The sequence below is a fragment of the Lepidothrix coronata genome, unplaced genomic scaffold (genome assembly GCF_001604755.1).
Source record: "Lepidothrix coronata isolate B3197 unplaced genomic scaffold, Lepidothrix_coronata-1.0 Scaffold18, whole genome shotgun sequence".
NCBI lineage: Eukaryota > Metazoa > Chordata > Aves > Passeriformes > Pipridae > Lepidothrix > Lepidothrix coronata.
In genome coordinates this window covers 5638348-5665456 of record NW_016690198.1, presented here as the reverse complement: position 1 = coordinate 5665456, position 27109 = coordinate 5638348, and the positions used below count along the sequence as shown (strand labels likewise).

The following is a 27109-nucleotide window of genomic DNA, read 5'->3' as shown; positions in this document are numbered from 1 at the left end:
GAAAAGAAAGTCTGGAGTCAGTTTAAATGCATAGCATATACATAGCTATAGTTGTTACTATATGTGAAAAATTAAGAGACAACAACCTGGAAAATAAAAAATTCTGGAGCAGATAGCACAGGCACTTGTCACCTATCATAACTATATATATGTATCTTGTGAGAATTTGGAGGGTCTTTATATTGTGCTTTGTGCTTTAAAGAAAGCCTAAGTTTGATGCTGTCATTCACATATGCTATTTCATGAATTGCTTCCAGTGCTTGCTATACTGAGACAAAGCCTAGGTAAGACTGTAATTTTTCAGCTTTCTTTTTTTATTTAAGTTACGAGTTCTGAAACTTCCTGAAGGAAATTTGGATTTTGTCTGTGTAATTTCATCTAGAAGTTCAACATGACCAGGACCCGAGGCTGTTTCATTGAAAGGTAGAACCCCAGAGCACCTCTTTCACCTCTGGGCCTTTTTTCTTCCTCATATGTTCCTCATGGTAGATAAGTTTAACACACACTATTCCAGAGAATATTTTACTGCTTCCTAAACTCACATGTTTGTCATGAAATTTGTCTGCATATTTACTGTATTAGTCAAGTCAATGTATAACTATGTCACTGTGGTAGTTTGGTCTAGGCCTTCCTTGGTGACCAGTTTGTAACCAAGGAAGGGTCCAGATTTACCCAGTATTCCCTACGATTTTTACGTAAGCCAGACTATAAGAAGAAAGGAGGTCTCTTTCCTTCCGGCGGCTTGGAGGTGCAGGTTCCCTGCTGTTGAGTCTGCCATGTTGGGGAGTGAGGCCTAGTAAGGCCTTGTCGACCTTGGGAGATGGAGGTTGCCGGTGATTATTCCAGCTTGACTCTCTGTTGTCCCAAGGAGAGTAGTAAGATATTCTTTGCTAATTCTTTTAGTTGCTAGATCTTGAGCTATTGATCGGTATATATATATTTTATTTTGGTTTTGTTCCTTTTGTCCCTTCCCCCCCCTTTCCCTTTTCCTTGTGAAATTGTATATATATATTTCAATTATATATAACTGTAATATAAGTGTAAATATATTTATATATATTGCTTTAGCTGTCTCTCATTTCGGTTTTCTTGGTTGTTTTTTTTCCCCTTCTCCCTGAGGTTTGGGGCGGGGGAAGAACTTCTTGTGGTAAGGTTTGGAGACTTGGCAGGGACCCAGCTTCAAACCATATCAGTCATTTTTGTCAATTTGCCATAATTCTTTCTTGCACTTTCTATAGTCTCCAGCATGTTGCCTTTGTCTCTATGCTAACTTGCTAAAACTAAACTTCGAGCTCATGTTGGCCATTAGAAACTGGATTTTCCCCTCTCTCTCTGCCTCTAAGAATCTTGTAAACAAACCATATATATTTACAGGGGTTTTTTTTAATTAAAATTTGAGATATTAATGGAATAATTCAAAAATATTAAACTAAATTAATGAGAATGAAACATACTGTGGAATTTTTTCTCTTCTGATGCTTTATACTGAAAAAGTCGTCTTCAGTGGAAAACTGATTCTGGTCTTGATTACAGATTAGTTGGAAAAAATTCAATATAAAATTTTATCTTCTGAAAAAATCCTATATTTATTCTCTTTTTTTAGGATAGGCTACAAAAATTCAACAGACAAAAATACTTATAACCTCTTTAAAGACCATGACAGACAGTGTTTAGTTGTCAGAAAGCACTCTAGCCAATAATACCCACCTCCTAATTTATAAGTTTTCTCAGGGGTCATTCTGTCTTCTAAAGAGCTGTTGCATGACAGCGGACATAGTTATTTCAGTTTCTTACATAGTGCATCAGTCTTTCCCCTACTAGTTTTGCTTCAAAAATTTTAGATACTCAAGCTAGAATAATTTCCCCCTGTGGGTTATAAAATAGATGTTGAAAAACCATAAGTGACTCCGCTCTGTTCAAAAATGCCTATTCATCACCTTTATTCCCCAAACTCTATGATGCCTGACTCTTTCATTTCATTAATCCTTCCAGGAGAAGAATCAGATCATAAACTGTCACAATTATTTTAGACAGAATTTGCTGGAGAATGTAGTTGTAGCATCAGACCTAGATGAGAAGAAACAGAAATTTCCTCAGCATTTGTTAATGAGTAGTAAAAAAGCCTTTATCTCCTCTAGCACTGAAATTAGCTATTAGAGGAATATTCTTAAAATGGATACTTAAGGCAACAAACTTATTCATCTCAATGTCAACTTGCCATCACAGAATCACTATGAAATAATTTCATAACATGAGTAGGTATTTATACCAAGCAGTTTCTACTACTGCTATTTCTACTCTGAAAGCTGAACTCTCTCTATAAACTAATTTTTATAGAAGTTTCCTCTCCTTTTAGTCTGGCTTGTTATTTTGATTTTTCTTTTCACACTATTAGCACAGGCATGTAAACGAACATGTGCTAGTTCAGTATTGCAGTTGCTTTTAGCATAGGAAAGTTGTTCTGTAAAGGACTAATAAGCCAAAACTTTGAAATGTATTGTTTCAGTAGAGAATTTTGTGAGAGGATAGATTAGATTTCTGACAGAAATTTCAGATTAAGATTTAGATAAAACTGTATTTTAGAAATGCAGTTTATTAATCAGAACACTAATTTTTTGTGGGGATAGTTCAGCTCACATCATTTGGCATTTTTGCAGACAATGTATATTTCAGACAGTCAGACGGGAATGGAATTTACAATAATGCATTCAGCTAAAGCGTGTAGCTGCCTGAGCAACAGATGATTAACCTCTCTAGAACTGTGTCTCTCTGGTTTCCTCTCAGATATTTCTAGAAAGGTCCTGCTTTTATTTTGCTTTGAATTGCTGTTTTTCTGGTCTGAAGTGGCTTCAAGCATTTGGGTCTCACTGGTGTTTGAGTTTAATGGCTTTTTGGCCATTTTCCTGAAAAGAAAATATTAGCTGCTCTAGTTTAACAGGGAATGAAAATAACCAAATGCTAGTTATTTTAGTCTTTTGAATCATGTGGTAGACAGCTGACTAGCAGCAGGTGAATGTTCAAGAAGGGCAAGAAAGAGGACCCTGGAAATTACAGGCCTGTCAGTCTCACTTCAGGGCCTGGTAAAGTTATGGGAAGATTATTCTGGGAAGTATTGAAAAATATCTGCAAGCCAACACAGTCACTGGTCACAGCCAGCACAGCTTCATGAGAGGAAAGTCCTGCTTATCAAACCTGATTTCCTTTTATGACAAGGTCATCAACTGTAAGGCGATAGATAAGGCCACACGAAAGAACAAAAACGCTCCTGATGGTTTCCTGGAAAACCTGGGGAAACATTCCTAGAAACTGATAAAAGGATTAAAATGAAGGAAGAAGTGATATGGAAATAACATGGCCTTTTCTCATGAAAATCCTTGTTACCAGGAACTTGGGAAGCCAATCCGTGGGCCTATTTCATCTGTCTATCAACCCAAAATTGGTTTACTGACTATAGCCATTCAAGCTGCCTAAAGAAAAAGGTATAAAAAAGGTATAAAGCAATTGCTTTATACATAAATACTAATTTTACTTTTGCTCCAGAGTACTTTAAAATTTTTACTTATTCTTTGGTAGTTCTTTTGTTTTAGGGTGGGTGCTTAAGTTTTTGCTTTACTTATTCTTTGTAAGTTTTCTTACTTATTTGTAAGTTGCTTTTTGCTTTAGCCTGTGTGCCTATGTTTTGCATTATTATTATTATTGCTACATAGTTTAAGTGTGGGTTTTTGCAGTTAGACACTATTCCAGACAAAGCGAACCCCATAAATAACCACAAATTTCTATTAATAAATGTTATTTTGTGAACTGTTAGAGTGAGTCTGTTTTTAAGTGCTGACAGTTTTGCCAACAGTGAAATAACTCCTAGGAAAAACCTACTGAGGGGTTTTTCTACTGCTATTTGGTGTAGTCCTTATATGAAAAGGTATCAAATATCCTGTCCATGTTGGTGAATCTGTTAAGTGAAGGGTCTCACTAGGTGAGATGCTAACAGACTCTTCTGGACATTAAAAGGCTCTGATCTCGTAGGGGATGCTGATAGCAAAAAAATAAATTAATACAGATTGAACAGAAAATTCATCTTTTCTGCCCTTTTTCATGTGACACCCACCTAGCTGATCAAGGGAAGCCAGTTGATGTAATCTTTTTGGATTTCAGTAAAGCTTTCAATACTGTCTCTCACAGGATCCTTCTGAACAAAATGGCCAGAACACACCTAGATAAACACATCATCTGGTGGGTGAGCCACTGCCTCATGGGTCGAGCACAGAGGGGAATAGTGAATGGGGAAAAACCATACTGTCACTAGTGGGATTCCACAGGGTTCCATCTTAGGCCCTGTGCTCTTGAACATCTTCATAAATGACTTAGATACAGGACCAAGGAAGGAATATTAAGCAAGTTTGCAAGTGACACAAAACTGGGAGGAGCTGTTGACTCCCTCGAAGGCAGACAGGCCCTGCAGAGAGACCTTGACAGATGAGAGGGCTGGGCAATTACCAACTGTATGAAGGTCAACAATGGAAATGTCAGATGCTGCATCTGGGATGGGGCAACTCTGGACATCTGTACAGACTGGAGAATGAGATGCTGGAAAGCAGTGCCATGGAAAGGGACCTGGGGGTCCTGGTCAATGGCAAGTTGAATATGAGTCAGCAGTGCCCTGGCAGCCAGAAGGGCCAACTGTGTCCTGTGGGACATCAGGCAAAGCATCGCTAGCGGGTTGATGGAGGGGATTGTTCCACTCTGCTCTGCACTGGGGCAGTCTCACCTTGAATATTGTGTGCATTTTTGGGCACCACAATATAAGAAGGATCTAGAGCTACTAGAGGGTGTTCAAAGGAGGGGCTATGAAGATGGTGAAGGGCCTTGAGGGGAAGCTGTATGAGGAGCATCTCAGGTTGCTTGACCTGTTCAGCCTGGAGGAGACTGAGGGGAAACCTTATTGCAGTCTACAATGTCCTTGTGAGGGGAAGAGGAGGGGCAGGCACTGATCTCTTCCCTGTGCTGACCAGTGACAGGACCTGAGGGAATGGCCTGAAGTTTTGTCTGGGGACATTTAGGCTGGGTATTAGAAAAAGGTTCTTTTACCCAGAGGGTGGTTGGGCACTGGAACAGGCTCCTCAGGGAAGTTGTCACAGCACCAAGCCTGACAGAGTTCAAGAAGTTTTGGATGATACTCTCAGGCACATGGTGTGACTCTTGGGGATGATCCTGTGCAGGGCCAGGAGTTGAACTCCATGATCCTTGTGGGTCCCTTCCAACTTGACATATTCTCTGATTCTGTGATGTTTTTGCTTGATCTCATCTTGCTATCAAGGTTACTGTAACGGAAATTTAATTTTCTCTCTACAACTATATGCCAATGAAACTGCATCATACCTACATGAGGTTTCTTGACTAGATGGAAAAGAGTAGCAGAAAAGACAAGGTGATATTGAAATTAGTTGCCTACTACTTATGCTGTTTTTTTTCCCTTCTGAAAACTTAAAACTGGACCTGTGTAAATTAATCGTAATTAACCTGCTCAACTTGGATTTTTTTAAAATTTTTAACTCCACAGATAAAAGAAACATCACATATGTGAACAATGTTAGTGGAGGAGACCATGACCACCTTTCTATAAGCTAAATTATATACAGTGTCTTATATTTTAAAGAATTGATTAGTTTCTCATTTTTGTACTTTGTTTGTAGAGCATTTCTGTTTTTTCTTTTCCTTCCTGAAAGTGCTACTTCTATGAGCAGAATTAATATTTTCTTCATTTAGATATCAGTTTATAGTAACCAAAAATATGCATTAATTCATGTATATATGTGGTGTGATGTCAGAACTACACTAACAAGTGCTGGGGACCTGTGTCATCTCTTCCTTTTTTGTGTGTATATGAATATTTAATATTGTTTTGTCATATGTAGAATCAAAGTTCTTGAAATATAATGACATTCATTGAGCAGTAGCTAATGAAGTACATTCACATTTTTTACTTGTAGATTAGAAAAAAGAATTCCATTAGACAATCAGTCTTTTACCTCCAAGAATTCCACAGATATCTCAAATGTGGGTTGAGTAATTGGAATAAATTTCAAAATATCTTTGAGGACAGCAGTATTAATGTCCATGCATGAACATGCCAGGAAAAAAAAGGAGAGTTTTCCTGAGTTTGGTCTTTCATCTTCCAACTTTAGTAAAGTTACATCAGGATATTTTAAAAACACTTTGCCGATGCTTTGGAAAACTTTGAACAATGGTGTTCATGAATTAATGCATGATATTACAATTTTAACTGCTATGAAAAACTTAAGGGTTCTCCTGAATATAATAAAAACAACCCGTATTGCGCTGATGGTCTTGATCTTGCCACCTTAACACAATGATCTTAAGCTGAGCTTGGTATGAACCATATACAACTGAAATAGCACCCGAAGGATCGTTTTGCTCCTTCAAAACTGAATTTTTAGGTTTTTTTTAGAGTTTGTTTTCAGGTTATTAAATTGGGTTATATAGCTATTTTAGATTAAAAAATCTATTTTTTCTCACCATTTGTGAGTATTTCAGTTGGGCAGGAGAAACTGCTATTAGTAGAAGTTAAAAGAGCACTTACTCCAAAACCTGTTTAGCAGTAGCGGTGGCAGCATGATCAATATGATAACATTCCATCGGCTCCATTGTAGTAAGGTGTTAGCTCACCCTTGGCACAGCTGGAACACATATGCAGTGGGGAATCCTTAGATGTCTCAATTTTCCCATGCTCAGTTGCATGATATGTCTTTTATTCGCATCAGAACTTCAAATCAGGGCAAAAGTGAAGTAACAAATGTTTCTGACTCTTGGCACATCCACCCTCTGGACTCAAAACTTTGCTCTAGGCAGAGCTATATGATGATTACTACACTACTGAAAAGGTGTCCTCATTTTTTATAGATGTTTCCATGTGTTATGATCTGATTATGGAGAGATGCCTCTGTCTGAATTAAGGTGCAAGTGAGACCATATGCCAAAGTGAATAACATGGATTTTATGTAACAGTAAATGTCTGGTAGAGAGATAGAAAGAAATAGGAAAAAGTTTGTGAGGGAGAGAGGGAGAGAGAGAGAGACAGAGACAGACAGAGAGAGACAGAGAAAGAAGGAGAAAGAGATCAAGCAGATGATAATCACCACCCACAGATCCAGTGGCATTCCCTTGGTCCTTCTTCACCCTGGGCTTCTGGGTAGTGAGGGTCCCCAGGTCATTCTTCTGGTGGTACTACCTTTATAGAGTCCAAGTTCCAGGTATCCATGGGGTGGTCTCCAATGTTCACATAGTTTGGGTTCAATGTGTAACAGCAGTTGCTTCCTTTCCCGCAGCTTGCCACAATTGGAATTTTTGTCCAGGTGCATTAACCAGGATGTGCTAACCAGACCTTACCTCCCTCAGGCTTGGAATTAGCACATTCCTGTTGCAAATTCCTTCCTTCTGTGCTTATCTGAAGTTCCCACTGTGGTGGTTTATCTTATGGCAAGTTCCCTCTGCAGCCTTGACACTGCTTTGAGACAGGCAACTGTATATTTTAAGTCCTTACACCATGTGCCTAAAACGAAAGTGCTAAATATCTCCTTGAGAGACGTGCATATATTTTATTGACAGTATTTCAACTTAAAAAGACTATTGTACAAGCTATCTAGGTAGATATTTTAATAATTGTATGTCATTATTTAAAAGAAGGTTTATAAAAACAAATCTGTATTTTTAGCTTTTGTATCTTTCATCTTCAAGAATGGAGACATTTACTGAGAGAAGAAATATATCAGTCTGCAAGAGGTAGTTTTTAGAAATATACAAAGGACATTTTGTGTTTCACATTAAAACACAATTCATTATCGAATACTAAAACCGAAATTTATGTCTTTCATCTATGACTTTCTGGGTAAGACAGTCTGGGTAAGGAAGAGGAATGTTATGACAAATAAACATTTCTTTCTCTGTAGTGTAACATTTTGCTCAGCCTGGGGAAAGAGATGGCATTTTCCTTCTATCTAGGAAGTGTTGAAGTTGCAAACATCCAACCTTGGACAGAAATTTGCCACTATTTGCTATTTTTTCCCTGTGTGATTTCAGGCATAAAAACAGTGAATCACAGGTTTCCTGTTAGGGTTTTTAATAATTTTCTTTCCACTGTTGACAGAAGGCCAGGCCTTATCAGCAGCTGATAGGAGATCAGCCTAATAATGTATTCAGGTTTCTTTGAAAAAGTGCATGAAGGAAAAAGTCCCAGCGGGATTAGAAATATGTTTAATGACCTAAGTCAAAGTTTATGAGAAAATAACAGTTTGGACAAGATTGGAAAGACAAATGGAAGAAATGTCCCACGTAATAAATACTGAGTGCTGATAGAATTTGCATTTCTTTTTTTTTGTAATGTAGCTCTTAAGGCATTCATTATTGTTCCTAGTTATAACTCAGTTTTTGTCATTAATTGCCTGTGAAGCTTTATAAAATAAAGCCTAGGGCTAATAAAGTACAAGATTTATATATGGTTTTAAACACAAAAATAATCCTACTGGCTTCAAGAAGAGTGAGTCATATGCATTAAGATTGTAATTTGATTAGGAATACACCTGCCTAAACAATTTTCTGATAACTCTTTTACACGTTGTTGTGCATTTTAACACAGCCTTGAGTGCATGAACCTGGTCCCTTTCAGAGGAAACGGAACTAGAAGACAGTCTTGAAGGATACACTTCATATAAAATCCACTGATCTTCTACTGAAATTTTGTGGAAAATACTGCTATTATTTTTATTTCAGTTGTTTGTGAGTCGCGTCCCTCACAAACATGCACTCCCTCCAATGCTGTCTCTAACTCTGGCCTAGGCAGAGCTGGGGGGCCACAGGGCTCCACTCTCCCCCCCCGGAGGGGGGAAGAAGAAGCTCAGCCACCCCCTGGCCTTCTACACCTACACACAGCAGACACCAACAGTGAGATATGCCAGCAGCTTCCAGTGGCTGTATATATATGATTTTTAGCAGAAGTGAACAAGAGGAGTGGTGATTTGCTCTCCAGGGAACACTGCTCTGGTACCCAATCACCTCTGAGCCCCAGAGTCTCAGGGGGAGTCAATCTTAACCCATGACAGTAGCTATTGGCCCAACTTCTCTTAGTCTCCTAAGCTGATATTTGTGACATATTTTTCCTATTTCCTGTTTTTATTTCAAAAATTGAATTTTCATCGGATGATCCATAAAAATAATGGATTCCTGACTTAAAATTTGAAGAAACAGAGGAGAAGAATAATCTGATTAGCTAATTTTTTTCTTTTTTTTCTTTTTTCTTTCCTTTTTTTTTTCCTTTTTTTTCTTTCTTTTTTTTTTTTTCTTTAAGAACAACTTACATTTAACCATTTTAACTGTGTTTATATAGAATGATTACTACATCTCCTGGTATGTTGGGGCCAGAGAGGGTAAAAAATTTAACATAATCTCAAACAATACGTCTCCATAGCAGAGATTTATTTCACTTCAGTGACTTTTTAACAGATTTATTTGTATCAAAACAAAAACTATTACAGGGTGCACTTAAAGAGACAATAGCCTCACAAAATGCAATAAACAATTTTGTCCATCCTTTATTTTTTTCAACTTATTATTGAACTGAAAATCAGTTAAATTAGTGTGAATTGATAAGACAATCAAACTTAGAAGAAATAGCTGATATCAGTGTGTTCATAAAACAAGAGAACAAAAGAATGAGTTTGATATCATCCAATCATTATAGAAATGGAACATTAAACTGTTTGGAAAAGGGGAAAATTTTAAAAGACTTCAGTAATTTATTGTTTTGTATTGATTGAACATGCACAAAACCACATTTTGTCAATTTCTTTTCAGTTGCAAGGCCCAATATTGATTTTTTTTGTGCAACTGTCATGATGTAATATATACAGGAAGTCAGCCTTTTTCTACCCATAATTACTTTTAGGCTGAACTTGCCCTAGTGCTCCAGACTCTCCTCAAGGCTCCAGCTCTGACGAACATGATGCCCTTCTGCAGAGCTTAGTCAGTTTGCTTGATGTTTCTCTTTTATTACTCTCCCAAACTGGACCACTACCTGTGGTCTAAAGAGTGCAGAGTGGAGGGGGAGAGTTCTTTCCTCTTTGCCACCCCTGTTGCAACACCACTTCAATCATTTGACACAGCTCCAGCAAATTCTGTTTGTGAGTATATAACAAGCTTAATGGACTAAAATAGGAAAATACATCTCTGTCTCAAAATATATAATGTTTTCCTTACAAATAAGAATAAATTGGCAATTAGTGATCTCATGCTTGAGAAACTTACTGTGCATCATCTGTTGGTGAAGACCAGTGTTTGATTCCCATCAGTTAAAGTTCAGTGCACAACTGAGTGGGGGACCATAACTTTTAGAATATATGTATTGATTTTATACAGTTTTCTAGCAATGTTTCCGCTAAAGACTACATCTTCTCCGTGCCAAACTTCATCCATCACCAGTAACATTGACCGGCTTTAAAAGTCAATGTACAAAATCTAAGCAACAGTGATTCACGCTTGTGAAAAATTTAGTGACTTAACTACTTGACAGTGCACGCTGTAGTGTAACTTTTGATGCATCCTGAGATGTCTGAAAGACTTACCTATTTATGAGATTTCCACGACCACACTTGGTGGCATATTTGTCCATCTTGGCACAACCAAATTTCAGTCGGGTAGCTTGGGAATGAGATTTTATATAAAAATTACCGGTTTCCTAGTGATGCTCACCCCAGACATTTTATGTTTTCTATACAGTAGGTACTATTAGCAGTGAACTATTTAGTCACCTTATTTTACTAAAATCTGTTCTGTAATGTATGTGTCATCTATTCACTTTAGTCTAGAAAAACAAACTTTAATTCATCTCTGTATTTATATCACCACTCATTTCAGTTAGTTCATAGTTGTCTTTTTGCAAAAGTGTACCAAAATAAACATCTATTTGAAGAAAACATGCTGATGATAGTGTCACATTAGTCCTACTTTGATGTATATCCTTCCTATACACTCTCCAAGCCACAGCAATCTATATTCTGTTTCTCAGTGCCTCATTATCTGGAATAGTGATGTCATAGCATGAGGAGGACGGGTTACTTGTATAGTATTCTGCTTACAGACCCAGTCAAGGAACTAAATACGGATTCGACTCTACATTAAAAATATCTCAGAAACCATTTAAAAAAAAAAAAAAGGAAGCATGAGGAAGTACCTACTGAAACAGAAAATTCATTCATTGTCTATCATGAGACCCCCATCAGTAGTTACAGCCAACAAGTTAATTCAGTCTGTAAACCTTCAAGGTCTTTTCATTCCTTTCCTACATATTTCTGTTCCAAGGACATTCTGAATTTTAGCAATTTGAAATGTTTTTCTTACAGTTATCTGATCTATTTGTAGTTAGAGTAGTATATGACTTTGCTCTTTTGATAAGTTTGTTTAAACAGTTCTTCCACCTTCCTGGTGTTCATATCTTTGCCTTTATTGAAAGTAATCACTGAACTTGATGTAGCTATCCAGGGGTTTTGTCTGTTAGACCATATTCCTCTAGATCATCTACAAGATCTTTTGTCATGTGAAGTAATGTATTGTAGAACAGCTTCTTTCTTTGCCATCCTAACATGAGTCATCTGGACTACTCATTAAGGTGTGAATTTTTCTTTATTAATTAAAATATTCAGGGAGAAAATGAAGGCAAATAAAACTTCAAAGGGATATGACCTGAATTATATACAATATTGAAATGATAGTTCACTGCTAAGTGACATAAAAGAAGGTGACAAAAAGCCCATTTATCTAGGAGGTTGGTCTGGTACCTCGTTTGAATTCCTTTCAACATGAAACGCAGCACTAAGATATTCTTAGCTGTTTCAACAGTGTAACACTTGTAAAGAGAGACTTCAGTTAACTGAACTCTTCAAAGAGTGGTTAGGTTTTTAATGGCAGGAAGCTTGTATTTTCATTTTTTTGCTAGCCTCGGGGAATGTACTAGATTTAGACTAAATCCTATGGTGACAATTATATTAGTCTTTCCAAAAATATGGTCATGTATTCTTTCTCTACTCTTAGAACATCCCTGCCCTTACAGAAAAACTGCGTCACTCGCTTTTCACAGCAGTATTTAGAGAGTTGGCATTTTGTTCTTGAATCTCGGCCTTATGCAGCAGAATGTGGACCAGTAGGTAAAATAAAATAAAATAAATTACATTGCAGATTTTGTGAATATTCAACATTAAAACTTCATTGCTTGATCAAATAGATCACACATATGAGATGAGATTTCTCTCTCTATTTTGCATAATAAAGGAATTCTTGATGGAATTTTCTGTACAAAATTTGGCTGCTCCTAATCATCTCAGATAATCAGTTTGAAAGTTTTGGTGCAGTGTGTACTTTGGTCAGCAAAGTTTGTATTAATTCAAAACGCAATGTGGCAAAAGTACAGTTGAAGTAAATTTGTCTCAGGCAGAAGTTTGTGTTTGTGTTGACAAAAGTCAGTGGTAGCTACATTTCCCCATGATTTAGGAAGACTTTAAGTCAGACTCCTAAAAAGATGAGTAGATTTGGCTGGAAGGGTTTTTCTTTGTTGGTCAAAGGCCCATTGCTACTGTTCCTTTCATTGGCTTGAACTGTGGAAGAAATAGAGTAAAACAGTGTGTAGAGATGGTGTCCCTGGTGACATCTTGATCTAGTTGAAGGTGTTCCTACTTATTGAAAGAGGGTTGTACCATATGAACTTGAAAGGTCTTTTCCAAACTAAACTATTATATCATTTATGATTCTATGTCCTTTCTTTCATGTTTGCACGTGAACTACAAGAGGATCCAGTTTAGGACTCTCAAGGTAGTGGTCCCTGCCAATCCTGGGGCATGTTAACCCAAATTCAATGTTTTGCTAACCATAGTTATATCACTTTTGGTTTGTAACTGATTGGTGGTTTGATTCCATGTAGACATTTGACTCATACAGCTATTTATTTTCATGGAGCTGACCCTCATTTACATCCACTGATCCCAGCTGTGGCTCTCTGTTATTTTTTCCTTCATTTCTTATTGATTTTTAATTACCATTCCAACTGAAGAAAAGGTTTTCCCTCTCACTGGGACACTTTCACCTTAAGTCACAGATGTGTACATACATGTATGCTCACATACATGCACGTGTGTGCAGGCACACATATGTGATGGACTAAAGTGTCGATAATGTCTTAAACATTGTCAAAATCATAGAAAGACTTTTTGTCAAACTGCAAGGAAGCACAGTCTGTCTGTGGCCACTGAAGCACCCATCTCCTCCCAATACCTCCTGACTGGAATTTCGACTGTGACTGGAGACTTCAGATAAGACTATTGTCTAATCATCTCGAGTCTGAGGAGAACTACACACGGCTTAGAAAGAAGAATGTATCGATGTTAAGAATCAGCCCAAACTGGGGACAAGGGGTGACAAGAGAGAAGGGTTTCAAGTGTGTGATGGTAAAATCTCTCCACACCAAACCAAAGCAGTAACCCCTGCCGCCCTGGGAAGACCACGTACACATGGGACATCATATGAAAGATAGTTGAGAAGGGATCATAAACCATCAAAGATACCCAAAGCATCTCCCTAGTTCATTCCCGAGGCCTTCCACCACCAGAAGACTGCATGTGATCCAAGTGAGGAAATAAATCTGTTACAAGAGACTGCAAAGCTTCCCCCCTCAAAGGGGAGGTGCCTGACATCTCCTGAACATATATTAATCCATTGGACTCTATGTTTTTGGGAAACCCTCACCACCAAGACCAGAAGAATCGGACTGATGGGACACTGCTGGGCTACTTTTTCTATTTTAATCTCTCTGTCACTTTCTTTCTTCTACCCCTCCCTTCCTGCTCTCCCCCTTTTCCTATTTTTCTGTCTATCTTTCTCTGTCTCACATTTACCAATAAATAAAACTTGGTTTTGGCATTTGGTCTCGTTTGTACCTTAATTCAGACAGAAGCATTTCTAGCAATTTTAATAACCAGATCATAACAATAGGCAAGCTCTCTGCCATGTATTAGAAATATTTTGTCCTTATTTTTGTCCATTTAACATATTTTAATATTTCTTTATTTCTTTATTCCAATAAATTGATCAAGAATCCCTTGCTCTTTTTTCATAGGTAACTCTTCTATAACATACTTTTAAATTGCACCTCTTCTCCAATATGGTCTCAGGTAACATCTCCTTTCAAAAACTTCATTGACATTGTTAATAAAAGCATTGGTAATATGCAAAGGAAAATAAAGTCTTTTAAAGAGACTAGCAAAGAATAAAAATATAAAAGTAATAAGTAAGACTTAACACTAGCAAACTCCAACAAACATAAAATTATAGAAGAGTTGTGTCTAGCCTACATCAGACAATTCAAGAGTCAGGTTCAAGTTAAAAATTGTCTCTATAGTGGAGCTGAAAAAATGGTGTTGTGTCCAGAACTTATGAACAAAACCAAAGCAAAGTGTCTTGCAGAATTTTTTGTAAGAAAAAGAGGTTGCTTTCTTTTTTTTCTGAGTTTTAGTGAAAACTATTTTCAGTATTTAACAACTGAAATTAGAACCATGTCTGTTATTTAGATTATGGCATTAGAAAATATCTTCCAGGGTTTATTTATTTCAATATTTGCCATTTTTTTATAGAGGATTATTTTTTCCAAAGAACTACTTTAGACAAAACCTTGGTAATGGCTTCTAACAGCCATCTAACAAGTACAAAATATTGGGTAGGAAACTGACATGCTGCCAGCATGAAGTTCTGTTCTGGAAGACTGAGTGCTGTGCAGAGATATATTTCTGGAGTTTTTGTCCAACATTTGCCATTTTAAGAATAATGATGGTATAAAAATTTAGTCTTTAAGAATGATTTTGCAGTTATTTAAGATTCATAAGAACTTGAGCCTCTTGTGAAGAGTGTAATTGCCCTTAAAATTTTATTGAATTTGTAATTACCTCACTCAGCGTTATCCAGTATTAGATAAGAAGAGAGGACAAATGCCTTTGATAGCAGTGGCATTTTTACATAAAAAGAGTAGCTGATGAAGATTCCATCCTTAAAGGAAACAGGTTGAACGTAAATGAACAACTGAATGTATTGCTTTAACCTTCTGATTTTGAAGTGTCTCAAATTATTGAATTCCGATCATTGGCTCCATCGTGCACATCACATGTACTCAAGACCTCACCGAGTTTGCAAAGTTGCATCCATTAATGTAATAAGAACAAAATTGCTTTGGTAAAGTAACAGCAAATCAGACTTAGTTTGCAAGTAATCTAAGAGTCTAGCTCATTTTTGTCATATCACATCTCAAGGACAGAGTTCTACATTAATGAGATTCCCTGACTTCCTTCAGATCCAAAAAGCACATAACTAAGGTTCAACAATCTGATTTTACTATTTACCTGAATTAACTTCAGCAGGTAGGGAACTAAAATGTATTTAATATTTCAGAATTTGTCCCCTTAAAAAGGTTAGAAAGTAAAAAAAAAGAGATAGAAAGTAAACATATTGTATTTTTCTCATACATTATCTCGTATTTCTCTGTTATAATATGATTCCAGTCACATCCCACACACTGTCAGCTGTTTGCTGTTTTCTCTGACTTAGAAATAAGAGAATAAAATGCAAATGATTTTCCAGGGCAAACAAGCAACATGGATTACATTTTTATTGTGGTAAATGTTTATATCTCATAGGCTTTGATTTTCCTGAATTGAAGAGTGATTTTTAGAATATGACATTTTTGCCTCAGGATGCTTCTCCTGAGCATCAGAGATTTAGCAGAGAAGCTAATAAAGATAAATGTAACCCAATTTTTTTTGTTTGGTTTAGTTTTGGGTTTTTCATTGGGTTTTTTTTGGTTGGGGTTTTTTTTGTTTGTTTCATTTTGGGTTTTGTTTGGTTTTTTTTGTTTAAAAATGGAAAAATGTAATATTTAACTACCTCATACAGGAAGTTTTCACAAAGACGTTCTTTCAGCCATCTATACTTAACAGGTATGTTGTCACATCTTGATTTTTTCTTTTTACCCTGTTGTGCTGAAAAAATGTGCTGTGGAGAGACAAAGCTCAACGTAGAAGCACCTTTATTGGCAATAATTCACCAGGGACAACCTGTGTGCACACCTTAGGAGTAGGAACACTGAGTTAGCTTCGTGTGCTGCCCTAAAAGAGTCATGAAACAAAGAACAGAACAGCATGGAGCTGTTATGGTCACGCTCTTTTTAGAACAGTGCATGTTAGAGGAACTAAGACAAAGGAATGACCCAAATGATAACTGAAAGTTGAACTATGAATCATTAACTTGACAATACATTTTACTTTTCAAGTGTCTGCCTATGCTAATGAATTAAAACCTGTACATGTTTTACATACAGATCTAAGTCACTCAAACTCCACCTGATCATGAATGACATCAAGTGAAATTTTATCTTTTCCTCATCCTCAAAGAAAATAATATGAATATAACCAAAGAGGGGACTGGAATCAGAGGAGACTCCACTTTTGCATCCTTGGACAAAGGGCTGTACCCATCTCTTCCCCATAGGAACACCTATCAGGTAAGCTTTATCCTGCAGTAATACTATTGCTTATGCTTTCTGATATCAGTGTATTTATCAGCAGCATTTTTCTGAACCTTATTCTGTCACAGTAATCAACAAATTTCACCATTTGCAAATCTGGAATCTTGTTGAATGCTCCCAGACTTACAGTGTAACCCACACTATTTGTGCACCTGGGATGGCAAATGTGGCCAGACTTACGGTGTAAATCATGATGTTTGTGGATCTAACACCTTTCCAGACTTAAAGTGTAGAATTGGCTGCTCTAAGATATTATCTGTGAAGGTCTCCTAAGGACTTGGACAGATAGTGCCTAAGAAGTGGAAGGACAAGCTGCCCACAGGCCCAGTACATCTGCAGGTAATCCAGAAAGAAAGGCAATCTCCTTTTCCTGGGTATTTTCCTGACTAGTGCACATACTCATGAATAAAATGCATCCATATTATTTCACAAAACCAAGAGTTAAATCTAGTCATCTGTCATGCCCGCTATATAAACTGAGGGAGTTACCAAGAATAGGAGCTGATTTGGGTGTATGACTTTTCCTGCAGGAGACAGCTTCAAAAACTCTATTAATTTAAAAAATTTTAAAAGTCAGAATTTGACAACTTATACTATTTTTTCCTTGTGAGAGCTTTGTTTGCAGTTGAGCAATATTTACGAGCACTTACAATTTGCAGTGTGGCTGCTTTTTGTGCAAAGATGATCCACAAATTAGTGAGAATTTCCCAACAAAATGAATATTGTTACTAGAAATGTACGCTTAAGTATTGAACATGCTCAGCTTAATGACTCAAGTCCTTGGAAAGAATTTATTTCCCCACCCTGAAGCCCTATTCATAATGCGCTTAGCAGAAGTTAACTATATTTTGCACTTGGATAATTTCTTTAGAAAATTTTACTAACTCACTGCATTTTGAAAGCATGAGTCAGCAACACATAAATAAGTCTCTTATTTAAAGACATACGTTTGAAGGAAACTGGGAAGAGAGCCTATAAATAGACAGTCCTTTGATCTGGACAGAGACTTTGATTTGTATAGGTTGGATCAATGGGATGAGGCCAATTGTATGAAGTTCAATAAAGCAAAGTGCCAGGTTTTGCACTTAGGTCACAACAACCCCATGCAGAGCTACAGGCTGGGGGCAGAGTAGCTGAAAACGTGGTCCAGAGGAAAATGACCTGGGGGTGCTGGTTGACAGCAGTTGAACATGAGCCAGTGAATGATCAAGTGCCCAAGAAGACCAATGGCATCCTTGCTTGTGTCAGCAATAATGTGGTCATCAGGACCAGGATTGTTCCCTCCGTACTTGGCATTGGTGAGGCTGCACCTCAAATACTGGGTAGAGTTCTGAGCCCTTCACTACAAGATATTGAGGTGCTGGAGTGTGTCCAGAGAAGGGCAATAGGGCTGGTGAAGGGTCTGAAGCACAGGTCTTATGAGGAGCAGCTGAGGGAGCTGGGATTGTTTAGACTGGAGAAAAGAAGACTCAGGAGAGACCTTATTGCCCTCTACAGCTACCTGAAAAAAGGTCATAGCCAAGTAGGAGTCAGCCTCTTTTCCCAGGTAACAGGTGACAGGATGAGAAGAAATGGCCTCAATCTGTTGAGGCCAATTTCCCTGAACCTGGGAAGTTCAGGTTGAACATTGGAAAGAATTTCTTTACCGAAAGGGTGCTTAAGAATTGGAATGGGCTGCCAAATGAAGTGGTGGAGTCACTATCCCTTGAAGTGTTCAAGAATTGATGGAACGTGGCACTTATTGCTGTGATCTAGATGACAAGGTGGTTTCAGTCAAAGGTTGGACTTGATGATCTTGGAGGTCTTTTCTGATCTTAATGATTCTATGATTCTATAAATTCAGTCTCACTGATTGAGAAATAATTAAAATAGCCTGATAATTTCAGATGCAACCCCATTACAGTCAAAATCAAAATTCTCATTGTCATCAAAGGATGTAGAATGCGGAACATCCTGAAGTCTAGGATAAAACCAAAACTGACAGAGAAAAAAAAGGAGCTAATGGATACCACTTCATATCCACTGCATTAATCATAGGTATTGTGGTCAGAAGCATCCTCAAATATGGCTAAGCCTCAGTCATTCATTAAGAAAAGTAAAAAATAGCTTTGCTATCTAAATTTTATTAAGCTCCAAGACAATAAGAGATGGTATATTCTTTTAATCACATTGTTACAGAAGTGATGTTGTCCTGCCCTACCATGTGGTTATGTTCCTACAGTGTTTTATATATGTCTATCTACCTATCTATCTATCTATCTATCGATCCATCCATCATCTATCTATCTATCTATCTATCTATCTATCTATCTATCTATCTATCTATCTATCTATCTATCTAATCTATCTATCTACCTCTATCTGTCATCTCTGAGTGCCTTGACTTCTTGCAAAGGTGCACACTGTTAGAAGATTAGTTGAAAAACAGTTCAGAAGATATGAATGTTGATGACATTAGGACTTTAGGCCACACAGTAGAGTGCACTAGACCAGAAAACAGACTTCCAGTTTTGGATCTTTTATGTGAGTTATACTGTAGACATGCAATGCATACCTCTCAGTTAACCAATGCTTCATTTTTCCCTTTGTTGTAGTTTAAGTGCAGCTGTCAACCAAGTACCACACAGCCACTTGCTCACTTTCCCCTGATAGAATGAGGGACAGAATCAGAAGAGTGAAAGTGAGAGAACTCTTGGTTTGAGATAAAGACAGTTTAGCAGGTAAAGGAAAAAGAAAATAAGACGAGAAATTAATTCACCACTTCCCATGGTCAGAGAGGTGTTCAGCCTTCTCCAGGACAGCTGGGCTCCATCATGCTTAATGTTATTTTGAGAAGACAAACACCATCACTCAAAACTTCCCCCCACTTTCTCCTTCTTCTTTCTCCAGTTTTATGTGCTGAGCACAATGAGTTGTACGGAATGTCCCTTGGGTCAGCTGGGATCAGCTCTCCAAACTGTTTCCCGTGCAACTTCCCATACACCTCCAGCCCCTTTTCCAATGTGGCAACATGAGAGGCAGAAAAGACCTTTATGCTGTGCAAGCACTACTCAGCGATAACAAAAACACCTCTGTATGATCAAGTTCACTTTCCAGCACAAATCCAAAACATAGCCCACTACGAGCTGCTGTGAAGAAAATTTACTTTTACCCAGCCAAAATCAGCATCCTTTTATTTCAAAGGGCAGATTAAAGCATAATGTTCTGACCTTAACTGAAGATAAAATTATTCTTTTTTTCATAAACTGCTGTGTCATGTCACGAGTATTTGTAATGATATAATTCCTCTATTATAGATGAGGATTTCAGTAACCAAATGGAAAACTGAAGCACAGACAAAACAAAGTCTGGAAGTTTTCTACTTGATTTTCAGCTGTATTGAAAAGAAAAACACCCATTTAATTTTATTTTGGGGGGAATTTTTTTTCATCAGATGAAATGCTTTCAGTTGTGAAAGCACAAGTCCTGCATGCATTTAGTGACCACAGGTATAAAGTGTGGTATAACTTGCTTGTTACACAGGTATAACTTGCTTGTTACAAAGCAAAAAGATTGTGCTGTTTTGGTAGAATTGCACAAATGGTTGCTGTAGTTTACATTGAATCCAATCATTCAAGCATCATTTAGTCATCTCAGCTATGAAGCTTCCTTCTCTCTTTTGCATTACATTAATTTGCAACAAACTTTCAGCTTCAGCAAAAACTAAAAGACTTTGTTGTATTTTCTGCTAATGTATTTTGGCGTTGAGTATTTTAAGTTATAATAATACTCAAAACTCCATGCAACAATTTCCAGATATAATCACAATGACTGTGTCTGACAGTAGGACCAGAACTTCCTAGTTATGATTCATTTGAAGTAGGAGAAGAAGTTATACCAATACCTGACAGCAGTCCAGTACTCCTTCCTCTTCCTTCACTTTAATGAAAATTACTTTTTACTTTACACATAGCGTGCATAACAAAGGTGGTAATAGTTGAAGTAGTGAGAGTACCTGAAAAATACAGTCTCTGTCGTGAAGTTAATGCCATATTCTAGTCCAAAGTGAGTGGGAAACTAACATTATGTTGTTTGTCCAGTTTAGTTGGCTGTTAGTAAAGTGAGAAAATTTCCCAGGTGCTGTGAAGAAAAAACATTTTTGTGTAGGCAGAAAAGGCAAATAAAGAAGCTATGAAAATCTGAAATATACTGGATTTTGCTGTGTGCACTGGATTTATGCACATTGCAAACTCAGCAGAGATCAACTATCTCTAGGAAAGTGGAAACTGTGATATTTTATAGACTTGTCATTAGGCAAGCATTGAGCAGATTTTTTATCAAGGCAGCAAAAATATATCACTGATGTTAAAAGAAACAAAACAACCTGAAACCTACTCTTTGCAGGTGAAAGGAGCACTTTGTGCACACAATGAGATGTAGGGTATTATTTTTTCCTTGTTCCTTTATCTAGTTTCAATTCTGTTTCTATTACACAAATAGACTACCGTTGTTTTTCTTCATTATAACTACATTATACATTTTATGCTTCATTGTGTTTGTTTTAGGTAAACTGGAAATAACGTGGGTTCAAACCCTGACTAAATTTAATGTTAGGGAGCCTTTGAAGAGGTCACTTTGGATCAGTACCTTGCAAATTTAAACGTATTATTTTTTATAGTAAAAATGGAAATTTTTAATTTCAATCTATCCTGAAATGATTTGGATTTTTTTTAATGTTTTATCTTACATGTTATTTATTTTGTTAAAGTAATTATCAATTAAAAGAGTGCTGGAGAAAAAGCTTAGAAGGCCATCATAACTTGAAGTTCATTATTTCTTTCAGAAAATCAGTGGTTAAGCTGGGCTATACTCTACAAGAATTTTCCAGTATTATTCTGAGATTTAGTCTGTGCAGAATATTTCTCTTTATATTGGTGAAATTTGAATTTTAAATGGTTGTGATGAGCTATACCATCTTGCCATCTTCACTGATTGTTGAAAAACTAACCAAAACAAAATAAAAACTAAATAGGTAGTGATTTACCTCCTGGCAGCCAAGTCAAACAAACAAAACTATTTTAAACAAGTTACTAGTCATATTATTATTTCTATTGCTCAGGTTATCCTTATACCTTTTCAAAACATTGGGTTTGTTCTCCTTGCTGTATCATCCATTCCAACCTACCTGAGCCTCAACATTTCACTGAAACTAGAGAGGATAAGACAAAAACACTTGTAAAGCTCACAGTGAAGAACAAAGGGTTTCTCATCCTGAAGCACTGTAATTTTTGCTTCCTTAGCCCAGGTGATGTTAAGAAAGAGAGAAGCTTTTGCTGGCAAACTTAGATCAACCTCTGAACATACTGGGTTGCTTTAATAATTTTGTACTTGCAATGCTTTTTAAAAAATGTTTTGGAAGACATGCTGTTTTACCAAAGGCTCTATCTGCTGACTTTGGACAACAGGGTTGATAACTTTAAAGCTGTTCAGTCTGTAAAAGTAAATCTTTAGCTGCCTGGGGACCTCTAGCTTATGAAATACCTACTTGGAACAGGTCAACAACATGAAAGAGTAGTTTGTGATTTGTGTTGAGAATACCTGAAAAGATTGTGTTGCTATGTTGGTCCTTTGCGCAGATATTTTGTTTCCTTACAACAGATCATTAACCCAGGAAAACCTCCGAAAACATAACTCAAGCAAACAACAGTGCAGAGACTCTCTGACATCATTGTTTTACAGTACCACTTTTAGGTTAATTAAAGTGGAAAAGACCACAAGGAAAAGTTCTTGGAAAAGACCACAAGGAAATAAATTTTTTCAATGAATTTCAGCATCTTTTTTGGGGTTTTGTTTTGCTGTTTTTTTGGGGGTTTTTTTTGTTTGTTTTTTTTTTCATTAGATCTCTGTGCTTTCAAGACTTTAAAGGTGACACAGACTTTTACTTGGTCAGACCCTTGGCACATCTCTTAAGTTGTTCAGTTATTTATGTATTGTTTAAAACTATTGCATAATATGATTTTATTTCACTCATTACTTTTTGAATTAATGCAGTAAAATTTATCACTTTAAACCACTGTATTAATAACACAGGTTAGATAGTGAACGCGCTGCTCTCGCACTTGACTGTTCTTACAATTACAATTACAAATAATTCATACAAGAAACCTTTGGTAAGAATAAAACCCAACACTGCTTAATAATAATAAAACTTTTTTATATTTGCTTCTAACATCTCAAATGAGAGATAAATGATCATCCTGAAGGATAATTATGCAAACTATTCTGTCATATGCAAAGAACAACAATTAGAATTTTGTGTTTATTTTTGAGAACATATTTTGAGAACATATTTTGAGACTGGTATTGGAGGGACAAGTGTGGATTACTGAAGTGCCACGGCCCGGAGGAGAAAGGAATAGGGACGTGACACTGCACAGAGGGCTCTGACATGGTAGAAGGTCAGGGTGCAATGGCCAGTTTATTGAGGGGAACAAGGACTTACATAGGGTTTGGATGAGGAGAGGTCTGGAAACCAGGGTGAAGTATGGGATTGACATGTCAGAGAAATACGGGATTGGGGAATGAGGGAAAGGTGGGAGGAATCTGGGAGTATCTAGGGGAAGGGGACCAATGGGAGCTCACTCCGCACTGCGGCACCCATCAGTCAATCAGTGTGGGATGAGCGGGAAAGCAGGGGAGGACAAGGTGGTAAACAACTTTTGGCAGGAAAACTTAAAGGCAAGTACAGACATGTTCGGGGCAATACAAACCAAGGGGATCAATACAAAAACATGCATGAGGGTTCATTAAACATGGTATAAAACTGGGGAATAACATGAAAGTCCATGGATTGTTAGCTTCTTCAGGCTCCATATAAGTCTCTCCAGGCTCTGAATCTCTCCCAGTCACTCTGATGTTCCTCCACACTGAAGAATTCAAAATTAATCTTAAAGTACATTTATCCTAAAGGTTTGGCAAAATCTCCACCTTTTTGAAGCTCATCACACTAACTATGCCATTAAGGTAGGCCAGTACTACTCTTTTGTCTGATATACCACTACACTCCAAGCCCTTTGTGTGATTATCTGCACCATCCTCATAAGCAACTAAAGCTGTAGTAAACAGGAAATTACCATTTTAACAAATGCTGATTATTGAGCTCCACATAGAAGTAATGTGGTGAAATTGTATAGGATCTACAGGAAATTTTAAAAATATGTGAATGTGTTAAATGTGTTTTGATTTAATTACTTAAGCTTAAGTAAGTCTCATGAAGGAGAATAGGACTTTCAAGATATCTGTACAGGGTTACATATTAAATATTGATTTTGCATCAGTTTTTCTGTGTTATGTTTAAGTTCACATTCTTTTCAGATCTGGACATGATGTTGACTTATAAATTTTTTTATTGTTTGTATTTATACCGGTACCAGACTTTTGATGTTATATGCTGGTAGCAAAATCACAGACTCAAAATATTTCCTTGAAAACTCACTTGCAGCTTCATCATAAATTTCACAAGACGCAGGGTGAGTTTTCTCTGTGTACATTATAACAGTAGCTGATGGAGCAACTAAGCTGGGAAACTATTTCTAAACATTGGAAGGATGAGGAAGTGACTGAAGTCAGTCAGTATGGATTTGCAACAGGGAAGTCGTGTTTAACTAAGAACAGCCTTTTAAAATTAGCTGACTGGCTTTGTGGATAAGGAGAGATTACCTTTATGAATTTCATTAGCTTTTTGTGTTTTGGGGGGTTTGTTTGTCTGTTTGTTGGTTGGTTGGTTGGGTGTTTTTGTTAGTTTGTGCTTTTTGTTTTTTTTTCAGTAGCTCTCTGTACTTTCAGTGGACTCTTTAAAGGTGATGCAGAATTTTACTTGGTCAAACCCTTGTGTGTATCTCACTGCATTCTGAATTGAAGGGATTAAGATTCGGTGATAAATGTTGCCTGCAGTTTGCCTTCATCACAAGGCAGCAATTCAGAAGGAATGGTGGATAGGACAACAAATTTATTAAAACTGATTGAAAAATCACTTAATTCCATCTCAAGGTTTATAAGAGAACATATTTGGAACAATGGTTTCTTTTTTTGCCAGTTTAGGCAAAGAAAATATGAATGAGTGTCTTTAAAGCTTGTGTAGACATTTACAGTCTGACAGCTCACAGCAACTTGAAATTGCTAAGAATGTCAGTTTTACTGAATTGGTGGTGGTGGTGGTGACCCCTCAGTATAGTGCTGAGGTGTCATAAATTTTAAGCACCAGCCTGTGCATTGCCACAAACATACTCTAAGTCCCTGCTGTTGGGGCAGTACCCTAAAAAATAGCAGATTTAAGCCTCAGGGATTGATTTACTGTCATTTTACTGAATTTTAGATTACTTTGGTAAACAATCTCAGGTTGGACAGACTGCTAATTTCCGATGAAATCAACTCATTTGACACAAATAGCTATACATTTATAAATAGTGCAATTTAGCTGTTTTTCAGGAACAGAGCAGCATCTGAGGCAGCAAGTCAATTACTGAATCGTCAAAAAGTTGAGATTCCACCTTAATGATAGTTTTAGGCATTGTAGAGAAGGATATGGATGAAATGAAGGTCAAGATATAACAAAAAAGCTTTGAGAAGTCATATATAGTCCTATATGCTATATATGGTCAGTTCCACTAACTGGAAAAGGTGAAATATAAACCCCATTGTTAAAAAGAGAAATAACAAAGACCCAGGGAACTACCAGCCAGTCAGTCTTGGCTCAGCGCCAGGCAAAATCATGCAGTAGATCCTCCTGGGAACTATAATAAGGCCTGTGGAAAATAAGGTGATTGGTTACAGCCAATGGGGTTTAACTAAGTTGGTGACCTTTGGCAATGGGGTTACAGAAACGGTATGAGGGAAGAGTAACTGAGGTCATCTCCCTGTACTCGGGCAGAGCGTTTGACACTGTCCTGCATGACATTCTTGTCTCTAAACTGAAGAGACATGGATTTGATTTGTAGACCACTCAGTGGAAAAGGAATTGGCTAGAAGGTCTCGCTCAAAGAGTTGCAGTCAACAGCCCCATGTCTGAGTGGAGACCATTGATGAGTGGCATTCCTCAGGGTTTGGTATAGGCACTGATGCTGTTTAGCATCTGTTTTTTGTGCCATGAACAGTGGAACTGAGTGCTTGCTCGGAATGTTTGAAGATGACACCAAGTAGAGGTCAATAGTCTGGAAGGAAGGGATGCCATTCAGAGAGACCTCAACAGCCTTGAGAGGTGGGCTTGTGCGAACCTCATGAAGTTCAACAAGGCCAAGTGTTCTGCACGTGGGTGCAGTGGAGAACTGAGAAGTACTTCTCCCCATAGAGAGTGAAAATACTTTAAAACAGGCAAAAAATCTTTAAATTTAAACAATGCCACTTGTAATAATTCTTTTTTACACAGACTCTAGTGAAAACACAGAATGAATTAATTGGTAGGATGCAGATTTTTTTTTATAAAATATGCACTCTTTCCTGTGTCTGGTGTTTAGTGCAGCTTCTAACCTGTGTCTCTGGTAGGTGACACTGTAATCTCCATTGAAGAATGAAGAACTCCTACTCATTCAGATCTGCCTCCTTTTCCTGTGGTTTAAACACGACAGATTTAAGTCTAAAAAATGCTTATGAATTGGTAGAGATTTTAAATTAGTGCCCTCGAGTCATAACAAGTCAATTATTTTTGATACTATGAATAAGATAAAAACATTTTCTGGCATAAGCTAATATGTATCTCCCAGAAAAAGTACTTCTTGATAGCTTCAGTTCTCAAATATAGAATATATTGGGTCACATCTCTGCTTCCCAAACTGGGCTGAGCACATGCAGCTTGGATCATTGTTTTACCTTTTTTGAGTCCCAAGAAACAGGAGCCCACAAGAAGACTGGTACTTTTGCCCTAAAGGCATTGAGGCAATGAGCCAAATAGATATTGCTTTGCAAATATAAGTCTTTAAGCCAGATTCCTCTGAAAAAATAAGGGAGGAACTCCATGTTCCTCACACATTCTCTGCTTTCCACCTGACTCACAGATGAAGACACCATTCTCATTCTCCTCTTTCATCTGCCACCATCTTTGTATTTTCTCCAGGTTGCTTCTGATCTCCTAACTCCAGCTCCCTGCATGTTCTGAAGCATTATCCAAGTGGTATTTACTTGGAGAATTTAGGTCTGTGACTCTTCATCCTTCTGGATTTCAGTAGCCATGTCTCACTATGCTTAATAAAGGTACTTAAAGGTCCTCTGTACTAGCTGTACAGGAACACCCCAAAAATGCATCTCCATTGTGAACAAGCCTCTTTTTCAATTGCATCAGAACAAGAAAGAAAATGGGGAAGGAAGCCAATAGAGCAAAATCCAAATATTATTTGGCTTGTGTGGGCAAACTTTGCTTATCACCAGGAATGGATGTTTGATGCCTGACATCCGTGAGTATTCATGCCGAGCAGAGGCAGAAAGAAATTTTATCATGCATCTTAATTGGTGATT

At 37.3% G+C, this 27109-nt stretch overlaps 1 long non-coding RNA gene across 3 annotated transcripts; it reads left to right on the top strand.

Moving 5' to 3' along the window:
* The first annotated feature begins 201 nt into the window (after nt 1-201).
* On the top strand, nt 202-26756 carry LOC108493606. 3 transcript variants are annotated; one of them, XR_001873536.1, is made up of 3 exons: nt 202-284; nt 16418-16600; nt 26712-26756. It is a non-coding gene; the product is annotated as an uncharacterized LOC108493606 (long non-coding RNA). The 3 variants fall into 3 exon arrangements; XR_001873534.1 differs by lacking the exon at nt 26712-26756 and adding an exon at nt 19219-19311; XR_001873535.1 differs by lacking the exons at nt 202-284; nt 26712-26756 and adding exons at nt 6837-6972; nt 19219-19311.
* The last annotated feature ends 353 nt before the right edge of the window (nt 26757-27109 follow it).